This window comes from Phoxinus phoxinus (genome assembly GCF_949152265.1).
Source record: "Phoxinus phoxinus genome assembly, chromosome: 5".
In the NCBI taxonomy this organism is placed as follows: Eukaryota; Metazoa; Chordata; class Actinopteri; order Cypriniformes; family Leuciscidae; genus Phoxinus; species Phoxinus phoxinus.
Genome location: NC_136880.1, coordinates 13554169 through 13566939, shown reverse-complemented (window position 1 = coordinate 13566939; position 12771 = coordinate 13554169). Strand labels below are relative to the sequence as shown.

The following is a 12771-nucleotide window of genomic DNA, read 5'->3' as shown; positions in this document are numbered from 1 at the left end:
ATATTTGAGTGTTGTGTGTAATAAAACAATACTCTTTAAAATCATAATTGTATCGCATTGTTTTAAACACTAAATACCGGTATTTTACTTAAAACATTCCTCAGACACTTATTGTTATTTATAATATACGTTGTTCAAAAAAATCAAAATTAGTTTCAATGTAGCTAGCTACTTTTTGATAGTAACTTGTAGTGTAGCTAACTACTTTTCCAAAAGGGTAGCTTGACTGTAGTTTAACTACTTGCTTGTAGCTTGTAGCTTGTCAAACTACAGTTTTAGAGTAGCTTCCCCAACACTGATGCCAACTAGTCGTGAGTAACCTTTCATTGCTGAATATTGCAGGCAGGTCACTAGGACTAATGGTAATGAATGACTGATGTTTTTGCTCTGCATTGCTTAGGTACACCCAGGTCTGTGGGCCGCGACAGGTCAACTAGTCGTGAGTTTAACTTTTCATTTTTAGATTTTCAAATCAGCTTGCAGGTTACTAATTGATCATGACAAACTGATGTTTCAGTTTTGGGTTACACAGATTCGTCCAGGTCCAGGTCCAGGTCTGTGGGCCGGGACAGTTCAAGTAGTTGTAAGTATAGCCAGGCGCAGTAGGCTTGTCTTATTGAATATCAAGTCAGCATAGGTAATTAGCACTATTGATAATGGCTACATTTGGGTTGCACAGGTTCATCCAGGTCCGTGAGCTGGGACAGTTCAAGTAGTCGTGAGTATTGCCAGTTACATTTGGCTTGTCTTATTGAATATCATAGCAGGTCCATAGATGGTGAATGTCATTGGTTGTATCACTCAATGAGGCACATTGTACAAATGTTCTAAATATATTGATCGCTTCACACACTTTTTTCTTTCCTGCTTAGGTCTTTCACATGCAAAGTCCAATTATAATAGGGATGTGCCAACCACATTCCCCCTGTCAGAAGCGAGTAAGTACAATAATATTTTCATGTGACACGCAGACTAATTACTTATGTATTATAACATTGCATTCTCTTTGTAACTGTTTGGTAAATCAGACTTCAGGTTTTCATCTATTTGCTTTGGCATTTATGACATTTAGTCTAGATCCATCTCTTAATACAATTGTTCTTTAACCCTCTGGGGACCAAGGTGTTTTTGGGGCCCTTGGGATGTTTTGATATGCCCTGACATTTGTGCTTTTTTCAGTTATTTATAAACATGTTAATGGCAAAGGTGTAAATGCACTCTATATAGCACAAACGGGGCTACCATAATATGTGAGCAACATGTATGTACATGTTTGTATTTTTAAGAGAATAATGTTTATGCGTGGTTATTGAAAAAAATTAAAATAAAAGTTGCTGAAATAGACCACAAAACGCATACTAAATATGTGTTCCGAAGACTTTTGACTAATGGATGTTGTTGCTTCGAGTTCTGGCTTCAAAATGATGTAAAAAACATCCTGCCTAATCGTTCACATAAAACAATACATTGATTTAAACTTTTATAAGACCGTTTTTTTGTCAGAAGAGGTTTATGCATGAAGTGGTAATGGCCCATCAATATTAATGAGATTCAGACCCGGGGTGTGACAGACACTCCCCCAATGGCCCACCATGAGGCAAGCCTAAACAAAGAGATTCAAAGGTTTTGTTTTTTCAATCTGTTTTATTGTAATTCCTCTATGTGGAGGAACTAAATGTTCAACTGTAGACACAAGTGAACATTACATGCCTGGCATTTCTAAGGTGTGTCCTGCCTTTTACCAAGCTGTCCTTTGCAAAGCACACAGATCTTGCGAACAACTGTGCAAAAAGGAATATTTCGCAAAACTGCAATGGAAACAGTTTTTGCGCATTTACAGTCACCTGACTTAGAAGACGGACCATGTACGCAAATAATAATAATTATCATCATTATTAAAACCTTTATTAGGCTACATATTTAGAGACGCTTTTATCCAAAAAAGGAACAAAGCTATTCGTAAAATGTCATTTGTGTGGAGCGCGCACTACATGGCACGGAGCCGCTGACGCGAACACTTACATTTTCCTATCAATAGTGGAAACAACTTAAAATAGCCTAATCTTATAATTTCTGGTCATACAGAAAATAATACATTATTCGCAACTACTTTTTATTTGTGTAAACTCACAATAACAAGAAAGCGTTGTGCTTTTGTAAAATAAAATAAAACAATCAGGCGCACTTTCATGATCTCCGTGAACTGGGCCGCGAGAACTGAAACAAAATATAGCCTATGTAGGCTAAAGCTTGAAATGTCCACTTTAAAACAAACAAATTCAAATCGAAAGCTAATACATTCTGATTATGTAATGCGTATGAAAGGAGCATTTCTCTCTAAAAGCGCATCTGCTTAACAGCGGAGATGGAGATGTTTTTAGCTGACTTAGAAAACAATAGTTTATTAATAATATTAATGGCTCTTCTCATTCAGCACTGCGGGAAAAATATCAATTCCAGGTTCTAATTTGGCCTTAGATAACCAGTAAAATCGACATGTTTTCCATATTAATTTGTGAAAATATCTGTAAAATATCTGCAATAATAGTGGGTAAATATGTAGCCTACTTACTCTTTCTGATTTCTAAATGTGTTGCTAAGCACACTCTGAGTTGCAGGCGGAGGTAGTGATGAAGCTCCATTCCTTTTAAAAAAGTTGAAGTATATTATTGTATCGTGTAGGGCTGTAACGATTTACGATATTAAACCGAAATCGCGACACTCAGATCCACGAACCTGTGTCGCGTTGTGAGAAGGCAGATCGCGATCGACACACCCCTTCCCAGACTTATCTTTCTCGTCCAGAATAGATCCTAGGGCTGTGACGGAGTCTTTTACATATTAGGTATGGGAATTTCAAGCAAAAATAATATTCGAAGATCGCTGGGTACCATTTGATTATTATTCAAAAATCGCACCTCTCCCCCACACGCACACACGCGTGCGCGCGAGCACACACACACACACACATACAAGCAAACAGCAGAGCAAGTGAGCAAAGCGTGCGGTGTGTGTGTGTGGCACCGGCGCGCGCGTGAACTGGAGCTCACCTCATAAACGAATCAAAACTTATATAGAAAGCTTGAAATACTTGATTTAACTAAATTACTTGATTTAACGTTAATTCAAAACATAAAGAAATGGCTGCGGCTAATTCGTAGGAAGTGTGCATTTCTCTATGCGCGTTCACTTTTTGGGCAAGCGTTCCTGCGCTTGAGATGCGGGTCATGCGGAATAGGCAATATATTATTTGTGGTTTACAGCACAGACGGTAAGCCTCAGTTACCTCAGAAGAATTTTTAACATGCTCGAATCATCTCCACAATGGAGTATAGTTCTGTTTGTTTTTCAAAAGTATTTTGTTACAAGAAAACAGAGTTATAGCTTTAGCTATTTATTTATTTATTTGGCTTTTAAAATCCTCCCTCCTCGCAAGAATCGCGGTTTGTATCGAATCGTGGGTCAGAAATCGGGATACGAACCGAATCGTGGGTTTGCTGTATCGTTATAGCCCTAGTATCGTGCCATCTTCCCAACGCGCAGGTGACTGAATGATGAAACTTAAAGCATTTGCTTGGGGGCGTTTACCTGTTTTGCATAGATGGCATAACACATTATCTTGTGAATAGTGCGCTCCGTGAGTAAGGCGTGAACGAATTAAAGTCAATGAGCTCGACTGGAATCGCTCTCTTTTCATACAGATTACAGAAGCTGAGAATATTTGTTTTTTTTTTATAAATTACTTCATTTTAAAGATGCGATCTCAAGCTTTATGCCCGTGGGTATGTTTGCCCATTTGACTGAATTTTTGCGGAGTTACAGATCATTTTCGAACGCGTTTCAAATTGGAGTTCATTGACAGAGAGAGTGCAGAACTCGCATCATGTTAATTTTATTTTATTTGGCAAAAAGCAAAACACTTTATTTTTATTGTGAGTATACAGAAAAAAAAAATAGAAACCTGAACAGGATCGATTGATGTATAACACAAAAATGAAAGATCAAAATTAACAGAGCATTTTGAGTTTATTTTGCATTGCTAAAAAAAACACGAGCAAAACGCGCCGGCGCATTTTTGGTCCCCAGAGGGTTAATAAAAACTAATTTGTCAAATACAGGGTTAAAGTTTCCCTGTTAAATAAAGTGTTATGTAACTAATTTAATAGTCATTCATTTTTCTGGGATTGCTAGAGAGCACTCTTTTACTGAAAGGCTGGAATGCCTTGCTGTTTACCAGAGAACCATGATTATAGTGAGTAATTATTTTTTTCTTAATTTCTCATTATTGCCAGAATTCCAGAAAATAGTGCTTACAAAACTGGTGACTCTCACTGATGTGGTCAAAAAACTCCAGAGGAGCGTACCTAACTCTAGGATTCAGATTAGCAAGATTGACACCTTGGAAGAGTTCGAGAGGGAGGAGGCTTGTCTTCTGGATAAAAACAAATTTGAAACCTTGGTAAGAAGTTTTCAACCTCTAATGCCAAACGTTCTAACTGGAAAACAGGTCTAATCATTTCCACTTTTCACTTCAGTACACATCTGCAGCGTCATGTCTTAGGTAACTTAAGTATTGCTTATTATAATAAAATTCTTATTTCTGAACAAATTGTAGTGTATTTCTTTTATTTAAAATGTTGGAATGTTAAAATATCAGAAATGGCAACATCCGAAAAGCAGGAGTTTTTGTTGTGCCAAGCTGCAAGTCAGTCAGGGTGATATGGTTCCGAAAGATTAGGCATGTTAATTTTGTTATAAGGAGACACACCCTGCAGTCTCATTTTATGGCAGAAGATATATTCAACACAGTAATACAGCAGATATCTTATGTATTGATACATTTCAATATCGATCCAGCAAATTATATCTGCATTTTGTATTTTACCTGCTGTTACAATGTGTTGGAAAATATGTGATATTTGCGTTAAACAAATCTTTCAATTATTTCAAGACTATACAATCAGTTATATGTATATAATTGTATATTATATCCGTACAATGTTCTGTCACAGTGTCTGGTTCATGTTCCCTGGTGTCCACTAGAGGTCCTTTTCCCCCATGGTGTCTGTCACATTACGAACTACATTCCCCACAATCCTTGTCTGCTCTCATCACTGTTCATTGCACCCAGCTGTTCCCCATCATGATTGTTAGTTTCTGTGTGTTTAAATACCCTGCCTGTTTAGTGTCTTTCACGGAGTCCTTGTTATATGTCGTCACACGTCGTTGTCCTGGATCTACACCGTTCTTGTTTGTCTTTTGTATTGCCTTATTGGATTTTTGATAGTGGTGGGCAGATCGAGGCTTCGTGAAGCAATGAAACAGTTGAACCAAATGTGCCATATTGTTGTGGCTTCGAATCAATCCGACACCCGTCTCAACGGTGACACCTAGTGGTCACTTGCAGGTGTTGATCTGAAACAACCTTGACGAGCCATTAAAAAAATTTGTTTTTTATTTTATTGTGAAGCTTGTAACCTATAGGCTCATCACTGTGCATAATGTTATTTTGGTCCTGCAAAATGAATAAAAGAAATCAAGCCACAATATCTCACTATTTATTCAAAAATATTAATTTCTCTGCTGTGGAAGGACTTAGCTTACTTCTTTTTTTTACTGATAATTTCTCCAGCCTTTAAAAAATCCTCTCACAAGGGACACTTGTTGCTGGCATGCAAAGACATTTTTTAGCTAGGACATACAAAAGAGGAAAGATTACTGCTCTCTCTTTCCAGTAAGTTAGTGGATGAGTTCTGGGCATCTATCTATCCAAATCTATCTATCTATGTATCTATCTATATGAATGTATATATGCATCTATAATCTATCTATGTAGGCTACCGAGATATGGCATCTATAATCTATCTATGTATTTATATATGTAGGCTATCTATTAATCTAGCTGTCTATATTTATCTATTGATGTGTCACTATATGTAGGCTATACTCTATATGTCTGTCTCTAGCCTATCAGTCAATGTGTTGTGTGAATTTAAATGTAAGCCTAGCTTATAGCTAACTAATCGAATCGCACTATGTCACTATATCACCAAAAATCCGCTATCTCAAAATCAAACTCCTCTCACAAAAACCAATATGCGTTGATTTCACTTTTATACAGATGTGCGATTGTGTGGTCTGTTCCCGACCATGTCAATCAAACGCTGATTCGGCGGATCACACCTGATGAAACACTTGTGAAACACTTCGAGGCTTCGTTTGGCCATAGTCACGTGACATGGGTGTTTTGAATCACGCTTCGGATCAGTGTTTCGAAACATCTGTGTCACGGTTCATGAATTCACTGTTTCCTTCGTGTCTCGTGTATTTGTTGTTCTGTGTGTATGAGTGTGTGTGAGTGGGCGTTACCGCTAATTCTGGTCATCAGCGCGCCAGCTGATCTCATTACCCGCACCAGCTGCTGTCAATTCACTCGGATATAAAGACTCATCGTACTCTTCTCTCTTTGTCAGATCGTTGTGTGGTGTCCTCTGTTTGTTTACATCGTGTTCCTGTCTGCAGTCCTGGTCCTTGTTCTGTTCGAGTTTCCTGTTCGGTGTCTTCGTGGATTGTGTCGTCTAGATGGTCACCTGCACTGGATTCACCATCACCTTCACTCATCTGCACCCGTGAATTAGACTTGTTCCGTGACCATTTTCTACCATTAAAGGTATAGCGGAGGATCTTCCCTAATTTTAGAAAAGACCCGCCCTCTCCCATTTTTTTAAAAAATGCACATGCGCAACACTCTATTTGCTCCCGAGAGGGAACGCCTACTAGCAGTAATTTTAAATGGATTTCTCCAAATAGCATGACAAACTTTACCTGTCTAGTAGAATCTTCGCGACTGCGGCATCATTGGGAAGCCCAACCTGTGCTTTTAGCGCACGCCAGCGTGTGAACGGCCTTACGTAAACATATCACCACAATGATTGACACTTAGGTGGACCAATAGTATAGGCTACCCACCCGGAAAAAGAAAATCCTCCGCTATACCTTTAAATAAAGAGTTTACTTGCACCTTTGCTTCCACTCGTGATTCATGACAGAATGATCTGACCAAGCGATGGAAGCAGCGAGTGGATCATCTTACCTGGAGGAATTCGTCAAGACCAGCATTGCACGTATGGATTCCCAGGAGAGACATATGAATGAGTCGGGTCGGGCTATTCAAGCTCTTGTGGCGCAGGTGTCCGAGCTCACCCAACAGCTTCAACATCTGCAACTGCCCACTGCGCCACCCACACCGCCCGCTCCCCCCGCGCCACCAGGAGGCGCCTCCCAGTCAGAGCCCCGTCTACCTGTTCCCGAGTCCTACAACGGTGAGCCTAACTATTGCAGAGCATTTCTAGCACACTGTTCTATGCACTTTTCCTTGCAGCCCAGAACCTTCGTGAGTGAACAGAGTAAGGTTGCGTTTGTGCTCACGCTTCTGACTGGGAAGGCAGCGCTATCGGGGACAGCGGTGTGGGAGAACCAAGATCCATACTGTACCTCGTTCCAGACACTCTCCGCCGAGATGAAGAGAGTTTTCGACCGTGCGGTCGCAGGAAGAGAGGCGGCAAGGGTTCTCGCGGACCTCAAGCAAGGCGAAAGATCTGTATCTGACTACGCTATCGAGTTTCAGACCTTGGCGGCAGAGTGTCAGTGGAACGAGGAGGCGCAGTGGGACATGTTCCTGCATGGGCTGGCTGACCGCGTCCAGAGAGAGATCTATGCTCTGGACCTACCCACTACCCTCAATGGATTTATTGAACTGGCGCTACGTGTGGATGCTCGACTCTCCCGAGTCGAACGGCGGATGTTACCTGCTCGTTTTCCTGGAGTGGCTGAGACGTTGCGAGGCAGCGGCGGGGGCGCGGTCAGCCCCGTCTACGATCACGAGCCCATGCAGGTCGGGCGAGCTCGGCTTTCCCGGGAGGAGAAGGAAAGGCGGAGGTCCCAGGGCCTCTGCCTTTACTGTGGCGCAGCAGGACATCTGGCTTTTAACTGCCCGGTAAAAGGGCAAGCCTGGCGGTAAATCTGAGGCTACTGTCGGGTGGGATCTCCGCTGAGAAGACCTCATCAACATCTACGCTCCTCCCGGTAAGACTAAGATGGTCAGCTCACAATCACGACTGTCGGGCACTACTGGACCATACATTTGCACTCAAGATTCAGGCTCCCCTCTTACCTCTTCCCCGTACCATCTCAGTTCACGCTCTCAACGGTCAAGTTCTTCCTACCATTTCACTCACTACCGGACCTGTCACACTCATCGTTTCCGTTAACCACACTGAAACCATTTCCTTCTACATTCTGGACTTCCCTCTCGCACCCATTGTCCTAGGGCACCCCTGGCTCATCGAACACAACCCCAAGATAGACTGGCAGCAGAAATCAGTGGTGGAATGGAGCAGTAAATGTCATGAGTCTTGTCTTGTGTCTGCCTGTTCGTCTGTGTCTGTCTCTGTTTTTCAGGAGGAGGCAGTGGATTTGTCAAACGTGCCCACGGAGTATCAAGACTTGAAGGAGGTGTTCAGTAAGTCTCGTGCTGCTTCTCTCCCTCCGCATCGTCCCTATGACTGTGCTATAGATCTACTGCCAGGTACGTCTCCGCCCAAGGGCAAGCTTTACTCTCTGTCCGTTCCCGAGAGGGAGGCCATGGAGAAATATATTTCTGATTCTCTGGCATCCAAATTCATCCGACCTTCCTCTTCTCCAGCGGGAGCGGGGTTCTTTTTTGTGGGGAAGAAGGATGGTTCTCTGCGACCTTGCATTGATTACCGAGGGCTGAACAACATCACGGTAAAGAATACTTATCCTTTGCCGTTGATGTCTTCAGCCTTCGAGAGGTTGCAGGGAGCATCGGTCTTCACGAAACTGGACTTACATAATGCTTATCATTTGGTCCGCATCAGGAAGGGGGATGAATGGAAGACTGCTTTTAACAACCCCAGGGGGCACTTTGAATACTTGGTCATGCCTTTCGGTTTGTCCAACTCCCCAGCAGTCTTCCAGGCACTCGTCAACGACGTGCTGCGAGATATGGTCGATCAGTTCATATATGTCTACCTGGATGACATATTGATTTTTTCTTCTTCTCTCCAGGAACACGTGCAGCACGTTCGACGAGTGCTTCAGAGGCTGCTAGAGAATGGGCTTTTTGTCAAGGCGGAGAAATGCGCTTTTCATGCACAGTCTGTTCCTTTCTTAGGGTACATTGTGTCGGCTGAAGGAATGCGTATGGATCCTGAGAAGGTTAAGGCTGTGGTAGAGTGGCCAAGTCCAGATTCCTGTAAGGCCCTACAGAGGTTTCTGGGGTTCGCCAATTTCTACCGGCGATTCATTCGCAATTTCAGCCAACTAGCCTCACCTCTGACTTCATTGACCTCCCCTAAAACTACGTTCAGGTGGTCAGACGCAGCCGAGGCTGCGTTTGCCAAACTAAAAGGCTGCTTTGTTTCAGCCCCCATCTTGGTTACCCCTGATCCATCACGTCAGTTCGTGGTGGAGGTTGATGCGTCAGAGGTGGGGGTAGGAGCAGTGCTATCCCAACGTTCTCCTGCAGACGACAGAATGCATCCCTGCGCGTTTTTGTCTCACCGTTTGTCTCCTGCCGAACGTAATTATGACATTGGTAACAGTGTTGTTGGCAGTCAAGTTAGCATTGGAGGAATGTCGTCACTGGTTAGAAGGCTCGGGGGTACCTTTTATCGTTTGGACCGATCATAAGAATCTGGAATATATTAGAACCGCTAAAAGATTGAACTCCAGGCAGGCTCGGTGGGCACTTTTTTTTCGGACGTTTTGACTTTTCTCTCTCGTACCGCCCGGGTTCCAAAAACATCAAACCCGATTCTTTATCGCGCATTTTTGACCGTTCCGATCGCCCGTCTACTCCCGAGTGCATTTTTCCGGAGACCCTAATTATCTCCACACTCTCATGGGAGGTCGAATCGAAGGTCAAGACGGCCTTACAAGGGGTAACGCCTCCGGTCGGTTGCCCACCGAACCGTTTATTTGTGCCAGAGGGATTACGGTCCGATGTTATTCAGTGGGGGCATTGTTCCAATGTGGCTTGTCATCCAGGAGTCAGTCGTACTACATCTTTAGTCAAGCAACGATTTTGGTGGCCACGTATGGCTCGCGACGTTCACAGTTTTGTTTTGACTTGCTCAGTTTGTGGCTCATGGAGCCAACAACTGTCAATGGTGGTGTAACGGTGGCTGTCCCAAATCAAATTTGACTAGCACATTTTAAATTTAAATTGTTCGGGCGCCAGACAAGTCAAAACTTGTCAAGTAAAAAAAAATATATGTAAAGAAATTCAAATTCCCAGAAAATAGCTCAAAACCACTGTTACACAACTAAATTCCTTCCAATACCCACACTAACGTAGAATAAGGCTTAAATGACACACATTCAAAGATTGAAGGATTTCAGGTCAAAAAAATATATATTTTAAGAAAACATTTAGCCAAACAAAATTTAGACAGTTCAATTTTCACACAGAGTTTGTATTTGTTTCTTTGCCTCACATGACAAATGACACAAAAAATGAATGAAAACAGACAGTAAGGAGGTTGCGTGCGCAGTTCAAGTTCCGTTCAAGATTTCCCAAACAAAACAAACAAACAAATAAACAAAAAAACATTCATGAGAGTCCTTGATTGATAATGTCCTTAAGTTCGTTATTTTTTCAGACTCAGTATTTCAAGTTCAATTGCAACCAAAAGAAAATGTAAATAAAATAAAAAAAACACAAAGAAAAATAAATAATCCAAACGAGTGTTTGGAGTATGCGTGTGTGCGTAATGAGCGTGTGTGCGTAATGAGCGTGTGTGGGTGTGTGTCGGCTGCGTGAAGCAGTCTGTATAGCGGCCGCAAATCCAGGGCCGGGGAAAGAGTTTGGAGACTTGGCGTGAGGTTAAAAGATGATGGACATCAACACTAGTACCTGAGGCAGGCGAACCAGGCTGGCTTGTGTTGCACCAGGCAGACGAACCATGCAGAGTTAAATTTCTCCGTCACTTTGGCGATCGCACCCAGTCAGCGCATGCACAGAGACTGCTGGCAAACAATAGCAACGACAGCCTTCAGGTAGCGTGTGTCCCACTCCGATAAACTCCACGTTCGTTTAGTTTGTTTTTCTTTGCTCCTCCTCTTCCGTTTCTTGCTCTCTTTTATATTCACTTTCCTAATTGGTTTCCGCCCATTAAAAGAATGAAAAGCTGATATGGATTTCTTCCATATCGCCACAGTGGAGTACGCCCACAATTCGTTACCAGTGTCATCTACGGGCCTATCTCCGTTTGAGTGTAGTCTAGGTTACCAGCCACCAATTTTTCCTAGTCTGGAATCCGAAGTCGCGGTCCCCTCCGCTCACACCTTTGTCCAGAGGTGTCATCGCACTTGGACTAGAGCCCGCGAGACTCTACTTCAAGTGGGAGCGCGCACCAAGGTCAAAGCCGATCGCCACCGGTCTAGACCTCCCGTTTATGTCATCGGTTCCAAAGTGTGGCTTTCTACCAAGAACATTCCTCTCCGCTCCGTCTCTAATAAGCTTGCTCCCAAATTCATTGGCCCGTTCTCTGTCACCAAGATCATTAGTTCGGTGACAGTCCGCCTCAACCTTCCTCCGGTGTACAGGAGAATTCATCCCGTTTTCCATGTATCTAAGATCAAGCCCGTGTTTTTTTCACGCATTAATCCGCCAGTCCCGGTTCCCCCACCGCCGCGACTCGTAGAGGGGGAGGCTACTTATTCGGTTAATCCTATTCTGGACTCAAGGCGGAGGGGACGAGGAGTCCAGTACTTGGTGGACTGGGAAGGTTACGGTCCGGAGGAGAGAAGTTGGGTACCTGCTAGAGACATTCTGGATCACTCCCTTATTGATGATTACAATCAACAGGTAAGGGAGTCTGGGGACGCCAGGAGGCGTTCCTAGGAGGAGGGGTACGGTCACGGTTCATGAATTCACTGTTTCCTTCGTGTCTCGTGTATTTGTTGTTCTGTGTGTATGAGTGTGTGTGAGTGGGCGTTACCGCTAATTCTGGTCATCAGCGCGCCAGCTGATCTCATTACCCGCACCAGCTGCTGTCAATTCACTCGGATATAAAGACTCATCGTACTCTTTCTCTCTTTGTCAGATCGTTGTGTGGTGTCCTCTGTTTGTGTACATCGTGTTCCTGTCTGCAGTCCTGGTCCTTGTTCTGTTCGAGTTTCCTGTTCGGTGTCTTCGTGGATTGTGTCGTCTGGATGTTCACCTGCACTGGATTCACCATCACCTTCACTCATCTGCACAATGATCATCTGGTCCCTGCGCCACTAGCCCACCCGTGAATTGGACTTGTTCCGTGACCATTTTCTACCATTAAATAAAGAGTTTACTTGCACCTTTGCTTCCGCTCGTGATTCATGACAATCTGCGCTTCGGGATCTCGCAAAGCTTTGGAACAACTGTTTCGCGTCAGCCATCCTTAATTTTTGACATGTTCTCAACTTTTTACCCTTAATATATTTGCATGTGTTTTTTTAATTATAGGTTTGTCAGCTGGCAAGAGTGGGGGGGAAAGATGTAAAGGACTGCACCCACAAAGGCTGGACAGGTATATATTTACACATTAACTATTAACCCTCAGGGGTCTGAGGTGTTTTCTGGGTCCTGGAGGTGTTCTGACATGCTCTAACATTTGTGCTTATTTCTGTTACTTGTGACATTTTCATGGCTAAAGTATTATTACACTGCATTCAGCCAAAACTCTGCTACAATAATATGTCAGCAGCATG

General features: G+C 43.1%; 1 long non-coding RNA gene across 1 annotated transcript; it reads left to right on the top strand.

Moving 5' to 3' along the window:
* Positions 1-256: 256 nt before the first annotated feature.
* LOC306998549 lies at positions 257-935 on the top strand. The gene is made up of 3 exons (XR_013797583.1): positions 257-583; positions 680-718; positions 873-935. It is a non-coding gene; the product is annotated as an uncharacterized lncRNA (long non-coding RNA).
* The last annotated feature ends 11836 nt before the right edge of the window (positions 936-12771 follow it).